Raw genomic sequence first — 14891 nt, forward strand, 5'->3', positions numbered from 1 at the left:
GCACCTGCGGCTCTTCTTCCCGCACCTGCAGCTCTTCTTCTTGCACAGCCATCATGGACTGTAGAGGAGAAAGTTCCAAATGTAAATAGAGGAAACAATATCTGCCATGTTTATATTTTAACACGGAGGCAAATGCTTTTGCATATCATATCACTATCAGCCAGTAATGCAAGAGAAAACGAAACAAGAATAGGGCTCTGCAAGGGCTGTTCCAGAGCCCTTGCAACTTGAAGAAGATAATGAAGGGCATTTCATGCAGGTAAGAAGTGTCTCCTCAGTGTTACCAACCCAATTTCTGAAAGAAAAAAGATGGTAAAATACTTAACTCCCAGCCACGTGTGGTGGCTCACGCATGTAATTCCAGCACTTTGGGAGGCTAAGGTGGGTGGATCACCTGAGGTTGAGAGCTCGAGACCAGCCTGACCAACATGGAAAAACTCTGTCTCTACTAAAAATAAAAAATTAGCTGGGCATGGTGGTGCATGCCTATAGTCCCAGCAACTCGAAAGCCTGAAGCACAAGAATCACTTGAACCCTAGAGCTAGAAGTTGCAGTGAGCTGAGACTGCACATAGCACTCCAGCATGGTGGCTCACACCTGTAATCCCAACACTCTGGGAGGCCGAGGCGGGCAGATCAACTGAGGTTGGGAGTTCAAGACCAGCCTGACCAACATGGAGAAACTCCATCTCTACTAAAAATACAAAATTACCTTGGCATGGTGGTGCATGTCTGTAATCCCAGCCACTCGGGAGGCTGAGACAGGAGAATTGCTTGAACCCAGGAGGCAGAGGTTGCAGTGAGCCGAGGTCGCGCCACTGCACTCCAGCCTGGTGCCTGGTGACGGAGTGAGACTCTGTCTCAAAAAAAAAAAAAAAAAAATAAATAAATAAATAAATAAACTTATCTCGGCATAACATTATCTTCAAATTCATCATCTGCATTTCTAATAGGAGATTTTCTTTTAGCTCTTTCGCTTGTGCTCACCAGACAAGGTTTGATAGCAACTATTTGTCACCAGCACAGATGAACCAATTCAAGGAGAGCAATAAACAGGACTATTAAGTTCCCCCAAAGAAAGTCCTTAGAATAAAATATCTCCTCTGGTTGCCACAAGAGTAAGACAATGGTCCATTATATAAAATTCCAATCTAATAAATGATTAAATTTAATGTTGTCTGTTTTCCAAATGTTTTATTTTGTTCAGGCTCTGTTGTGGTGACCAGGGATTGGAAAATGACTGCAAAGAGGCTCTGCGGAACCTGGGGAGGTAAGAAACGTATTCTAAGAGGGGACTGAGGTGATGGCTGCAAAATTCTTTTTTTTTTTTTAATATGTATATATTTTTTAAAGACGAGGTTTCACCATGTTGGTCAGGCTGTTCTTGAACTCTTGACCTCAGGTGATCCACCCACCTTGGCCTCCAAAGTGCTTGGATTACAGGCGTGAGCCACCACGCCCGGCCGATGGCTGCAAAATTCATAATCTACTTAAATTATTCAATTCTACATTTGCGATTAGTGACTGTCATTACAAGTAACTTGTTAAATGAAATTTCTGGTTTCTGGCCGGGCGCGGTGGCTCACGCCTGTAATCCCAGCACTTTGGGAGGCCGAGACGGTTGGATCACGAGGTCAAGAGAGTGAGACCATCCTGGCCAACATGGAGAAACCCGGTCTCTATTAAAAATACAAAAATATTAGCCGGATGTGGTGGCACGCGCCTGGAGTCCCAGCTACAAGGGAGGCTGAAGCGGAGGAATCACTTGAACCAAAGAGAGGGAGGTTGCAGGGAGCCAGGATTGCGCCACTGCACTCCAGCCTCGTGAGAGAGCAAGAATCCGTTGAAAATCAATCAATCAAACAATCAATTCATCAACAAATGCGAGACAGCCTCTAAATCATTATATAGATAGTTAAGGAAATGAATAAATGCAAGCCTGCACACAAATACATAAGTATATAAATAAATGTAGCCAGCCTGGGTTTAAATAAATAAATGAGTAAATGTGAGCCTGCCTCTAAATAATTACATAGTTACACAGATAAATACATAAATCCAAGCCTGCCTCCAAATATATAAATAATTGCTACCTGCTTCTCCATAAGTACATAAGTAAATAAATAAATAAATGTAAGTCTGCCTCTAAATAAATCGATAGATAGATACATAAATCAATAAATAAATAGCCCCACTTGGAGACTCATGCTTTTAATCCCCCATCAACTGGAAGCCTGAGGAGGGTATATTACCTGAGGTCAGGACATCGAGACCAGTCTGGCCAAGATGGCGAAAGAAACCCTGTCTCTATTTAAAAAATAATAAGGTGAAAATAATTAATTAAAAAAAAAAAAAAAATATATATATATATATATGTATATACACAAATAAATAAATGCAAGATGGTCTGCCTGCCTCTAAGTAAACAAATAAATAAGTAAGTAAATAAATAAAGGCAGGGTGCAGTGGCTCACGCCTGTAATCCCAGCACTTTTGGAGGCCGAGACAGGCAGATGACGAGGTCAAGAGATCGAGACCATTCTGGCCAACATGGTGAAACCTCGTCTCTACTAAAAATAGAAAAATATTAGCCAGGAGTGGTGGCACGTGCCTGTGGTCCCAGCTACTCGGGAGGCTGAGGCAGAAGAATTGCTTGAACCCAGGAGGTGGAGGCTGCAGTGAGCCAAGACTGCACAACTGCACTCCAGCCTGGTGACAGAGAAGACTCCGTTTTAAATAAATAAGTAAATAAATAATAAATAAATGCGAGCCTGCATCTAAGTTAATAAATGCAAGCCTGCCTCTAAATCATTAAACAGATAGATAAGTAAATAAACAAATGCAAGGCTGCACACTAATACATATGTATATAAATAAAGGTTGCGAGCCTGGGTCTAAATAAATAAATGAGTAAATGTCAGGCTGCCTCTAAATAATTAGATAGCTAGATAGATAAATACATCAATCCAAGCCTGCCTCAAAATACACAAATAAAGTAAATAAATATAGAAATAACTAAATGCCACCTGCTTCTCCGTAAGTATGTCAGTAAATAAATAAATAAATGCAAGTTTGCCTCTAAATAAATCGATTCATACATAGATAAAGAAATCAATAAATAAATAGCCCTGCTTGGTGGCTCATGCTTTTAATCCCCCGCCCATTTGGAGCCTGAGCTGGGCATATCACCTAAGGTGAGGACATTGAGACCAGCCTGGCAAAGGTTCTCTTTAAAAAGAAAACCCTGTCTCTATTTAAAAAAAGTAGTAAGACAAAAATAATGAAATAAATAAATATAGATTTATATATATAAATAAATGCAAGACGGCATGCCTGCCACTAAGTAAATAAATAAGTAATTCAGTAAATAAATAAACAAAGGTGGGTGCAGTGGCTAAAGTCTGTAATCCCAGCACCTTGGGAAGCCAAGTCGGGCGGATCACCTGAGGTCGGGAGTTCAAGACCTGACTGACCAACATGGTGAAACCCTGTCTTCAAAAAACAATAAAAAAAAGAAAAAGAAAAAAAAGGAAATAAGTAAATAAATGCAAGAGTGCCTCTAAATCACTATAGTTAAGAAAATGAATAAATGTAAGCCTGCACACAAATACATAAGTATAAAAATAATGTTGTGAGCCTAAGTCTGAATAAAATAAATGAGTAAACGTGAGCCTGCCTCTAAATAATTAGATAGCTAGCTAGATAAATACATAAATCCAAGCCTGCCTCCAAATATAAAAATAAATAAATAAGTAAATTCGACCTGCTTCCCCATAAATACATCAGCAAACAAATAAATAATGCAAGTCTGCGTCTAAATAAATCAATTAATAGATAGATAAATAAATCCATAAATAAGCAGCCCCACTTGGTGGCTCATGTTTCTAATCCCCCACCCACTGGGAGCCTGAGCCGGCTATATCACCTGAGGTCAGGACATCGAGATCAGCCTGGCCAAGATGGTGAAAGAATCCCTATCTCTATTTAAAAAAACAATAAGGTGAAAATTATTAAATAAATAAATAAAAATATAAATACATAAATGCAAGACAGCCTGCCAGCCTCTAAGTAAATAAATCAGTAATTAGGCAAATAAATAAAGAAAGGCTGGGCGAGATGGCTCAGTCCTGTAATCCCAGCACTTTGGAAGGCCGAGATGGGCGGATCGCAAAGTCAAGAGATCGAGACCATCCTGGCCGACATGGTGAAACCCTGTCTCCACTAAAAATACAAAAATATTAGCCAGGCACGGTGGCACTCGCCTGCGATCCCAGATACTCTGGAGGCTGAGGAGGAAGAATCGCTTGAACTCAGGAGGCGGAGGTTGCAGTAAGCCAAAATTGGGCCAGTGCACTCCAGCCTGGTGACAGAGCAAGACTCCCTCTAAGATAAATAAACAAACAAACAAATTATAAATGAGTAAATAAATGCAAGACTGCCTCTAAATCATTATACAGACAGTTAAGAAAATGAATAAAAGCAAGCCTGCACACAAATACATAAGTATAAAAACAATATTGTGAGCCTGGGTCTAAATTAAGTAAATAAATAAATAAAGGCCGGGTGCAGCGGCTAAAGCCTGTAATCCCAGCACCTTGCTGGGTCACGAGGTCAAGAGATCAAGACCATCCTGGCCGACATGGTGAAACCCCATCTCTACTAAAAATACAAAAATATTAGCCAGGCGCGGTGGCACTCGCCTGTGGTCCCAGATACTCCGGAGGCTAAGGAGGAAGAATCGCTTGAACCCAGGAGGCGGAGGCTGCAGTAAGCCAAGATTGGGCCAGTGCACTCCAGCCTGGTGACAGAGCAAGACTCTGTCTAAAATAAATAAAGAAATTGGCCCGGCGCAGTGGCTCCCACCTGTAATCCAAACACTTTGGAGGCCAAGGCGGGCGGATCACCTGAGGTCCGGAGTTCAAGACCTGACTGACCAACATGGTGAAACCCCGTCTTTAAAAATAAGAAAAAGAAAAAAAGAAAATAAAAAGCAAATAAGTAAATAAACAAATAAGTAAATAAATGCAAGACTGCCTCTAAATCATTATAGTTAGGAAAATGAATAAATGCAAGCCTGCACACAAATACGTAAGTATAAAAATAATGTTGTGAGCCTGGGTCTAAATAAAATAAACGAGTAAACATGAGCCCGCCTCTAAATAATTAGATAGCTAGACAGATAAATACATAAATCTGAGCCTGCCTCCAAATATATAATTAGCCCCGCTTCTCCATAAGTACATCAGCAAATAAATAAATAAATGCAAGTCTGCCTCTAAGTAAATCAATTAATTGATAGATAAATAAATCCATAAATAAGCAGCCCCACTTGGTGTCTCCTGTTTCTAATCCCTCGCCCATTGGGAGCCTGAGCTGGCTATATCACCGGAGGTCATGACATCGAGACCAGCCTGGCCAAGATGGTGAAAGAAACCCTGTCTCTATTTAAAATATAATAAGGTGAAAATAATTAAATAAATAAACACATATATATATACACACACATATATATATAAATGTCAGATGGCCTGCCTACCTCTAAGTAAATAAATAAATAAGTAAGTAAATAAAGAAAAGTAAGTAAGTAAAGAAAGGCCGGGTGTGGTGGCTCATGCCTGTAATCCCAGCACTTTGAGGGGCCGAGACAGGCAGATCACGAGGTCAAGAGGTCAAGACCATTCTGGCCAACATGGTGAAACCTCGTCCCTACTAAAAATACAAAATTATTAGCCAGGCCTGTTGGCACACACCTGTGGTCCCAGCTACTCGGGAGGCTGAGGCGGAAGAATCGCTTGAACCCAGGAGGCGGAAGTTGCAGTGAGCCAAGATTGCACAAAAGCACTCCAGCCTGGTGACACAGCAAGACTCTGTCTAAAATCAATCAATCAATCAATCAATCAATCAATCAGAGCCTGCATCTATGTAAATAAATGCAAGCCTGCCTCTAAATCATTATACAGATAGGTAAGTAAATGAATAAATGCAAGGCTGCACACTAATACGTAAGTATATAAATAAATGTTGCAAGCCTGGGTCTAAACAAATAAATGAGTAAATGTGAGCCTGACTCTAAATAATTAGATAGCTAGATAGATAAATACAGAAATCCAAGCCTGCCTCCAAATATATACATAATTAAATGCCACCTGCTTCTTCATAAGTATGTCAATAAATAAATGCAAGTCTGCCTCTAAATATAACAATTAATAGATAGATACATAAATCAATAAATAAATAGCCCCCCTTGGGGGCTCATGCTTTTAATCCCCCACCAATTGGGAGCCTGAGCCGGGTATATCACCTGAGGTCAGTACATCGATACCAGCCTGGCCAAGATGGTGAAAGAAACCCTGTCTCTATTTTAAAAACAATAAGGTGAAAATAATTAAATAAATATATATATATATATAAATAAATAAATGCAAGATGGCCTGCCTGCTTGTAAGTAAATAAATAAGTAAGTAAGTAAATAAAGGCTGGGCTCAGTGGTTCCCGCCTGTAATCCCATCACTTTGGGAGGCCAAGACAGGCGGATCACAAGGTCAAGAGATTGAGACCATTCTGGTCAACATGGTGAAACGTCGTCTCTACTAAAAATACAAAAATACTAGCCAGGCATGGTGGCAAACACCTGTGGTCTCAACTGCTCGGGAGGCTGAGGCGGAAGTATCGCTTGAACCCAGGAGGCAGACGTTGCAGTGAGCCAAGATTGCACAACTGCACTCCAGCCTGGTGACAGAGCAAGACTCCGTCTAAAACAAATCAATCAATCAATAAATAAATCCGAGCCTGCATCTAAGTAAATCAATGCAAGTCAGTCTCTAAATCATTATATCGATAGATAAGTAAATAAATAAATGCAAGGCTGCACACTAATACATAAGTATATAAATAAATGTTGCGAGCCTGGGTCTAAATAAATAAATGAGTAAATGTCAGGCTGTCTCTAAATAATTAGATAGCTAGATAAATACATCATTCCAAGCCTGCTTCAAAATATATAAATAAATAAATAAGTAAATAAATATAGAAATAACTAAATGCAATCTGCTTCTCCATAATACGTCAGTAAATAAATAAATAAATGCAAGCTTGCCTTTAAATAAATTGATTGGTAGACAGATAAATAAATCAATAAATAAATAGCCCCGCTTGATGGCTCATGATTTTAATCCCCTGCCCATTTGGAGCCTGAGCCAGGTACATCACCTGAGGTCAGGACATAGAGACCAACCTGGCCAAGATGGTGAAAGGAACCCCGTCTCTATTTAAGAAAATAGTAAGGTGAAAATGATTAAATAAATAAATATAGATTTATATAAATTAATAAATGCAACACGGCCTGCCTGCCAACTAAGTAAATAAATAAATAAATAAAGGCCGGGTGCAGTGGCTAAAACCTGTAATCCCAGCACCTTGAGAGGCTAAGATGCGCAGATCACGAGGTCAAGAGATCGAGACCATCCTGGCCGACATGGTGAAACCCCATCTCTACTAAAAATACAAAAATGTTAGCCAGGCACAGTGGCACTCGCCTGTGCTCCCAGATACTCCAGAGGTTGAGGAAGAAGAATCGCTTGAACCCAGAGGGTGGAGGTCACAATAAGCCAAGACTGGGCCAGTGCACTCCAGCCTGGTGACAGAGCAAGACTCCCTCCAAAATAAATAAATAAGTAAGTAAATACATGCGAGACTGCCTCTAAAGTATTATACAGATAGTTAAGAAAATGAATAAATGCAAGCCTGCACACAAACACGTAAGTATAAAAATCATGTTGTGAGCCTGGGTCTAAATAAAACAAATGAGTAAATGTGAGCCTGCCTCTAAATAATTAGATAGCTAGATAGATAAATACATAAATCCAAGCCTGCCTCCAAATATATAAATAAATAAATAAATAAGTAAATTCGACCTGCTTCTCCATAAGTACATCAGCAAATAAATAAATAAATAAATGCAAGTCTCCCTCTAAATAGATCGATTAATAGATAGGTAAATAAATCAGTAACTAAGCAACCCCTCTGGTGGCTCATGTTTTTAATGCCCCGCCCATTGGGAGCCTGAGCCGGCTATATTACCTGAGGTCAGGACATCAAGACCAGCCTGGCCAAGATGGTGAAAGAATCCCTGTCTCTATTTAAAAAAATAATAAGATGAAAATAATTAAATAAATAAATAAAAATATAAATAAATAAAAGCAAGCCGGCCTTCCTGCCTCTAAGGAAATAAATCAATAATTATGTAAATAAATAAATAAAGGCCGGGCGAGATGGCTCAGTCCTGTAATCCCAGCACTTTGGGAGGCCGAGATGGTTGGATCACGAGGTCAAGAGATTGAGACCATTCTGTCCAACATGGAGAAACCCAGTCTAAAAATACAAAAATATTAGCTGGGTGTGGTGGCACGCACCTGGGTTCCCAGCTACAAGGGAGGCCGAGGCGGAAGAATCGCTTGAACCGCTTTGGAGGAGGTTGCAGTGAGCCAGGATTGTGCCACTGCACTCCAGTCTGGTGAGAGCAAGAATCTGTCTAAAATTAATCAATCAATCAATCAATCCATCAAGAAATGCGAGACAGCCTCTAAATCATTATATACATAGTTAAGAAAATGAATAAATGCAAGCCTGCATAAATCCAAGCCTGTCTCAAAATATACAAATAAATAAGTAAATAAATATAAATACAAACGTTAGCCAGGCATGGTGGCATGGCCCTGTAATCCCAGCTACTGAGGAGGCTGAGACAGGAGAATCACTTGAACCTGGGAGGCAGTGGTTGCAGTAAGCCGAGATTGTGCCACCAGTTTCCAGCGTCGGCAAAATAGCAAGACTCCATCTCAAAAAAACCCCAAACTTATCCGGAACCTCTGTCTCTATTTCTAATAAATTGCTTTTCTGAAAAAAAAAAAAAAAGTCACAAAATCAACTGGTCCTATCATACCTTACGTCTGCCTTCATTTTCCTGGTACAAAGAAAACATTGTTAAAGCCCAACAATAAATTAGAAAACTGCTGAATAGTAAAAAATAAATGAAAAGGCACTAAAGAAGATGGCTGATCATTAGCAGCTCAGGCTCGTAGCTCCCAGTGAAAGCACAGAGAACGAGAGGACGCCACACTTTCAGACGAGTTTTTGTTGCTCATGGACCAAGAGATTCCCAGCAGAGGAGCCCCACGGGTAGCCAGGGCGACTCTTGTGGCCGGCGCGGCGGTTTTGCTCACACCTCAGCGCAGTAGTTCTTGGTGTAGAGTCCGGAGATTCCCGGGCAGAAAAGCACCATCAATCTTAACACCGCTGTTTTGGCCGGCGCAGTGGATTGCTTAGATTTTGGCGCTGGAAATCAACAAGTTGGACGTCCACTCAGAGACCTAGTTAGAAAGTCGGTAATTACAAAGACGACAGAGGGATAAATACATAATGAAGGGAAGAAATCAGCCTAAAAAGGCAGAGAATACTCAAAATCAGAATGCCTCTCCCTCTACAGGGGATCACAATTCCTCATCAGTTAATGGAACAAGGATTAATGGAGAACGAGTGTGTTCCAATAACAGAAGCAGGTTTCAAAAGGTGCGTGATAAGAAACTTCTGTGAATTAAAAGAACTTGTTCTAACCCAATGCAAAGAAACTAAGAACCTTGAAAGAAGATTTGATGAAATGTTAACGAGAATGGACAATTTAGAGAGGAATATAAGTGAATTGATGGAGCTGAAAAACACAACACGAGAACTTCACGAAGTATGCACAAGTTTAAACAGTCGAATTGATCAAGCAGAAGAAAGGATATCAGATGTCGAGGACCAGCTTAGTGAAATGAAACGAGAAGACAAGAATGGAGAAAAAAGGATAAAAAGGAATGAGCAAAGTCTCCAGGAAATATGGGACTATGTGAAAAGACCTAATTTACGTTTGATAGGAGTACCTGAATGTGATGAAGAGAATGAATCCAAGTTGGAAAATACTCTTCAGGATATCATTCAGGAAAACTTTTCCAACCTAGCAAGGCAGGGTAATATTCAACTTATTCAATTTTCATCTTATTATTTTTTTAAATAGAGACAGGGATTCTTTCACCATCTTGGCCAGGCTGGTCTTGATGTCCTGACCTCAGGTAATATAGCCGGCTCAGGCTCCCAATGGGCGGGGCATTAAAAACATGAGCCACCAGAGGGGTTGCTTAGTTATTGATTTATTTATCTAATATTCAACGCCAGGTAATACAGAGACCACCACAAAGATATTCTTCAAGAAGACCAACCCCAAGGCACATAATCGCCAGATTTATTAGGGTTGAAATGAAGGAGAAAATACTAAGGGCAGCCAGAGAGAAAGGTCAGGTTACCCACAAAGGGAAACCTATCAGACTTACAGCAGATCTCTCAGCAGAAATCCCACAAGCCAGAAAAGAGTGGGGGCCAATATTTAACATCCTTAAAGAAAAGAACTTTCAACCCAGAATTTCATATCCAGCCAAACTAAGCTTTACAAACGAAGGAAAAATTAAATCTTTTGCAAACAAACAGGCACTTAGAGACTTCGCCACCACCAGGCCTGCTTTACAAGAGCTTCTGAAAGAAGCACTATATATAAAGGAACAACCAATATCAGCCTTTCCAAAAATATATCAAAAAGCAAAGAGCATTAATACAATGAAAAGTTTACACCAACTAATGGGCAACATACAGCTAGCATCAAATGGCAGTATTAAACTTACATAAATTCTAATTGGATAAAAAGCCAAAACCCATGGGTATGCTGCATCCAGACCCATCTCACATGCAACGATACACAAAGACTCAAAACAAAGAGGAGGAGGAAGATTTACCAACCAAACAAGAGAGTAAAAATAAACAAATAAATAAAATGCAAGAGATGCAATTCTCGCCTCTGATAAAGTAGACTTTAAAGCAACAAAGATCAAAAGAGGCAAAGAAGGACATTACATAATGGCAAAAGGATCAATGTAACAAGAAGAGCTAACAATTCTATAGATCAACAAGACAGAAAATTAACAAGGACATCCAGGACTTGAACTCAGACCCGGAACAAGTAAACTTCATAAACATTTACAGAACTCTCCACTTCAAATACACAAAATATACATTACCACCTCACACCTATTCCAAAAGTGACTACATAATTGGAAGTAAATCACTCCTCAGTAATCACATAGCATTTCATAGGTTTAAATGAAATATTGGTTGGCTGCTTGTTTGTTATTTTCTTCCCTTATTCCTTCCTGTCTACATCATTAAGTATAATTATTGGTATAAAAGAGGTTTTCAATACCCATTACTAAACTGCATTCTAGCCTGGGCAAGAAAGCAATACTCCCATTCTCTCTCTCTCTTTCTCTTCCTTTTTCTTCCTCTTCTTCATTCTTTTTTTCTTTCTTCAAAAAAAAAAAAAAGAAAAAGAAAAAGAAACATGGCCCTGTCAACACTTTAATTTGAGCCATGTTAGACCTAATTTCAGACTTCTGATCTCTAGAACTATAAAATCATAAGTCTGTGTTTTTTTAGCCACTGTTTGTGATAATTTGTTAGAGAAGCAACAGGAAACTAACACATTCCTGCTGCATCCTTGATCTGGATTTCTTCTTCCTTCTACTCCATCTATCCAAAATCCACCCAGGCTTAATACAATCTTTAGGTGTATTGGGTGCTTATCATATGCAAAACATCTGGCTAGATACCAGTAGATAAAGAATGCAAGATACAAAGATGAACAAGAGACCTGCTCCCAACTTCAAAAGAGCTCCAAGTCTGGGGCAAGGGAGGCAAAAAAAAAAAAGGTGCTAAAATAGAAGGCAAAATGAGGAAAAGAAATGAAAGGAATATAAAATGATCCAGAGAGGTATCATATATATGAACAAAAATCAAGAGGTAGAACAAAATGTATTCATCATGATGGCTCTCGGTGGTCTCAGGGTGATATTAGCCATCCGAATTAATATATTTTCTTCAATGATATTAAATAAATATCAGTGCCCTTTATAGCCCGACTTTTTTTTTTTTTTTTTTAGGAGACGGAGTTTCGCTCTTGTTACCCAGGCTGGAGTGCAATGGCGCGATCTCGGCTCACCGCAACCTCCACCTCCTGGGTTAAGGCAATTCTCCTGCCTCAGCCTCCTGAGTAGCTGGGATTACAGGCACGCGCCACCATGCCCAGCTAATTTTTTGTATTTTCAGTAGAGACGGGGTTTCGCCGTGTTGACCAAGATGGTCTCGATCTCTTGACCTCGTGATCCACCCGCCTCGGCCTCCCAAAGTGCTGGGATTACAGGCGTGAGCCACCGCGCCCGGCTTTTTTTTTTTTTTTTTTGGAGACAGACAGTCTCTCTGTCACCAGGCTGGAGCGCAGTGGCGCGATCTTGTCTCACTGCAACCTCCGCCTCCTGGGTTCAAGTGATTCTCTTGCCTCAGCCTTCCAAGTAGCTGGGACTACCTGCGCACACTACCATGCCCTGCGAATTTTTGTATTTTCGGTAGAGATAGGGTGTAGCCTTACTTTTATAATAGAACAGCCTTTAATAGGACATGGATCACAAAAGGAAAGGAACACACATTGAGTGCTGACTATATGCAAGGCATTGTTTTAGACACCAAAGCGCTGTTCTCATTTAATCTCTGCAATCACTGTGTGAAACAGGCACTATTCCTGACTTAAGATTTTGACACTGAGGCTCAGAGCAATCCATAAAACAAATGACGACATGGGTAGCCCCAGTAATTGTCCCTGTTTTTTATCCCCTGTTCAGTATCATAAGCATCTACACTTCAGGAATAAAAAAAGGCATAAAAAGAACACAATAGTTAAACAAATAAAAATTTCAACAAAGAATAAAAGGAAAAAATAGCCATTCTCTTACCTCTCTGGATGGGCATGGAACTTCACCAGACTGCTAGAGAGCTGTCTCTTTGCCTCTAAGTCCTCACTGAGCTGACTCTGTTCATCTACTAGTCCTTCTAGCATCAGCAGCAACTGAGGAAAGAAGAGAGAAGAAGCAATACACAAATGGCACAGTGAGACATGAAGCCACAGTTCATCCTGAGAAACAAGAAAATGCATTAGCATGTACTATGACTTAAAAAGCCCGCTATCTTAGTTTTAAGTTTTTGATAGTATTTTATAGTTTTCCCAAGAAGCAAGAAAATGCATTAGCATGTACTATGACTTAAAAAGTCCGCTATCTTAGTACTTAAGCTTTTGATAGTTTTGTATAGTTTTCAAATCAATGTCATATTCACTATCTTTTTAATCTTTAAAACCCTGTAAGGTGGAATTCAAACATGGGAGCAAAAAGAAGAAAAAGGAGAGAGAACCTGGAAGCTCAGGAAAGCAGCTAAGAGAAAGGAGTAAGAGGGAAACGGGACAGGCAAGAGGGAAACATATATAATAGGAGTTATCAGTATTCTTCATTCATTCAATAAATATTTATTGAGCACCTTCTATGGGAAAGACTCTGTTCCAGATTCTAAGGGAAAGCCTACTATCTAGTGGAGGAAAAAAACATTCATTAATCATAGACGTGTGCCATTGTGAGTGTAATAGTGCTATAAAGATAACAAGCTATGACAATGTATAACCAACAGAGAGCTGTTTAAAGTAGAGCTGAAAGCCTGAGTAGTTAGTGAGAGAGATGCTAATGGAGACAGGGAGTACAGGCAAATAAGTCTGTTGGAAAAGAAAGGTTAAACGGGGCTGTAGCTATAAAGTTGGGGCAAAGGCAGGGGTTTCTTTCTCTTTTTTTAGACTGGGAGAGATGTGAACATGGTTAAATGCAGATAGAGGAGAAAGATTCAGTTGAGAGGGAGATGACTTAGGTATGAGTGTGAGGGATAACTATTGCTATGTGTCCAAAAGAACTGCTGCTCTTTACAGAACCACACGTCAGAAAGAGGCATCTATAGCTGCTACCGATCAAAGTAGGAAACTTTAGAGCAGTTTCCCGATGAAATACCATTTATGAAAAACCAATACCATGGTTTATTTCACAGTAGAAAAACAAGGTTTGTGCCGGGTGTGGTGGTATGCACCTGCAGCTCCAGCTACTCAGGAGGCTGAGGCAGGAAGATGCCTTGAGCCCCAGAGTTTGAGGCTGCAGTGAGCCATGGTCGTACCACTGCACTCGAGCTTGGGTGACACAGTGAGACTCCGTGTGTGTGTGTGTGTGTGTGTGTGTGTGTGTGTGTGCGCGCGTAGAGAGAGAGAGACATTGAGAGTGAGAGTGTGAGAGTGAGAGAGTGAGAGAGAGAGAGAGAGAGTGAGAGTCTATATTCCAGTGACTTACCTGTTGTCTTTGGTTTCCTCAAATTTCTTGACCTAGGATTCTACTGAAGCAACTGTTTCCCAAAGAAGTAATACTTTCTGGGTCAGGCGTTCCACAGCTGATATGTCTTCAGGATAACCAGTTGTATTTGCAGGTCCTAGAAGTCAAAAAGTAAGTGTAAACATGAAAATAGTAATAAAAGTATTATTCAGTTGACAAGCAGAGAACAAATGTTCTTGAGACAGTCCGCCTATACTTTCAAGTGGGATATTGATAAGCACTGGGCAAGGGATTCAATGTGTGCATAGTGTCTGAAGATGCCCTACAGGTAATCTGAGATGTGAACATTTCCAATGATCTGTAAAAAGTTTTGAAGGACCTTTATGAGGTCTTCATTAATCTGTATTTTCCTGGTGAGAGGCCCCATATCAGCAGCCTGCACCTGCGGCTCCTCTTCCGCACTTGCGGCTCCTCTGCACCTGCGGCTCTTCTTCCGCACCTGTGGCTCCTCTTCCCGAACCTGCGGCTCCTCTTCCGCACCTGCGGCTCTTCCTCTTGCACCTGTGGCTCTTCTTCCACACCTGCGGCTCTTCTTCCTGCACCTGCGGCTCTTCTTCCCGCA

The 14891-nt window shown here is 40.4% G+C and overlaps 1 long non-coding RNA gene across 1 annotated transcript; it reads right to left on the reverse strand.

Annotated features, from left to right (window-relative positions):
- Positions 1-7: 7 nt before the first annotated feature.
- Positions 8-14880, reverse strand: LOC135272259 (uncharacterized). Its single transcript, XR_010340364.1, has 4 exons — positions 14769-14880; positions 14291-14426; positions 12869-12981; positions 8-58 (listed from the first exon to the last, which is right to left on the reverse strand). It is a non-coding gene; the product is annotated as an uncharacterized LOC135272259 (long non-coding RNA).
- Positions 14881-14891: the final 11 nt, after the last annotated feature.

The sequence above is a fragment of the Aotus nancymaae genome, unplaced genomic scaffold, assembly GCF_030222135.1.
Source record: "Aotus nancymaae isolate 86718 unplaced genomic scaffold, 86718_ANA_hifiasm-v0.15.2.pri h1tg000108l, whole genome shotgun sequence".
Lineage (NCBI taxonomy): Eukaryota > Metazoa > Chordata > Mammalia > Primates > Aotidae > Aotus > Aotus nancymaae.